General features: G+C 36.1%; 1 non-coding gene across 1 annotated transcript; it reads right to left on the bottom strand.

The window, feature by feature from the left end:
* Positions 1 to 763: 763 nt before the first annotated feature.
* Positions 764 to 892, bottom strand: LOC139013403 (small nucleolar RNA SNORA11). Its single transcript, XR_011472045.1, has one exon. It is a non-coding gene; the product is annotated as a small nucleolar RNA SNORA11 (small nucleolar RNA).
* Positions 893 to 1,130: the final 238 nt, after the last annotated feature.

Here is a 1,130-nt window from a genome sequence, read left to right as displayed (position 1 = left end):
CTGAAAGGACATCTTAGACAGTTTTAATGACTCTACATATGCTGTGATGCTTAATTTTAGGTGTCAACTTGACAAAGTGATGGTGCTCATTTATTTGGTCAAACATCAATCCAGACGTTATGTGTGATTAATATTTAAATCAGTAGATTTTGAGTAAAGCACTTACCCTCTGTAATGTAGGTGGGCTTCATACAATCAGATCAAGGCCTAAAGAAAATACTTTGCAAATGTTTGGACTTGCCAACTCTATAATTGTATGAGCCAATTCTTTAAAAAAAAACTCTCTCTCAGTTCTGCTGGTTGTATTTCTCTGGAGAAGCCAGACCAATACATATGCATACAGCATTCTTCCCCTTTTCCTTTCCTTTTCTGCTATTCCTTACCTTCTTTCTCTATGCTTGACATATTTGATTTAGCATACTTAACTAGCCTGACCTCAACTCATTATTTGTCTCTAGACAAATATCTTCACTTCTATGTATAGATCATGATTTTTCTTGGCCCCATCTCTATATAAATACTTTTGTCATTTCTACTTAATGAAATGTCTCAGTACTTACTGCCTTATGAACCACAGTTCTTCCCTTAAAATGCTGATTAGAATCACCTTTGCAGGAAGCCTTAAGATCTAAACTCATGTAGCTCTGGTCACTGACACCATCAGCAATTCCCATAAAACACATAGCTCTGTAATATGCCTACTTCTAGTCTAGATCATTGTTTATGTGCTCTTTCCTTATTTTTCCCATGTTCTTTTTTTTTCATGTATAGGGCGTAATGTCACAGGAAAGTCATAGCATCCTGCCACCTGTGAAGAATAAGCCCAAGTTGCTGTTGGATGTGTTCTACACAGAGGAGCCATTCTTCAGGCTTTCTGCTCTCTTCATGCCCCATGTTCTTTTCTTTTGGTGTCATCTTTGTGTTTTTTTCCCATTTATATTAAAAGCTCCTTAAGGATATGAAACATGTCTTATTATTTATTCTTGCCTAGAACTATGTTTAGCCTTAGGGGCTCCTTAATAAAAATCCTCCACTACAACTTATTCAATTAACTTGAGGTTTTCTAATATGGATGAGGGAAAGAGATAGTCACAAAATTAACCAGAAAATCCATAAATCGAAGCCCCATT

Source organism: Myotis yumanensis, unplaced genomic scaffold (genome assembly GCF_028538775.1).
Source record: "Myotis yumanensis isolate MYYU_CA2020_CCGP unplaced genomic scaffold, mMyoYum1.0.hap1 SCAF_6, whole genome shotgun sequence".
In the NCBI taxonomy this organism is placed as follows: Eukaryota; Metazoa; Chordata; class Mammalia; order Chiroptera; family Vespertilionidae; genus Myotis; species Myotis yumanensis.
Note: the sequence above shows the minus strand (reverse complement) of the source record. Positions and strands in the feature narration are given on the sequence as shown.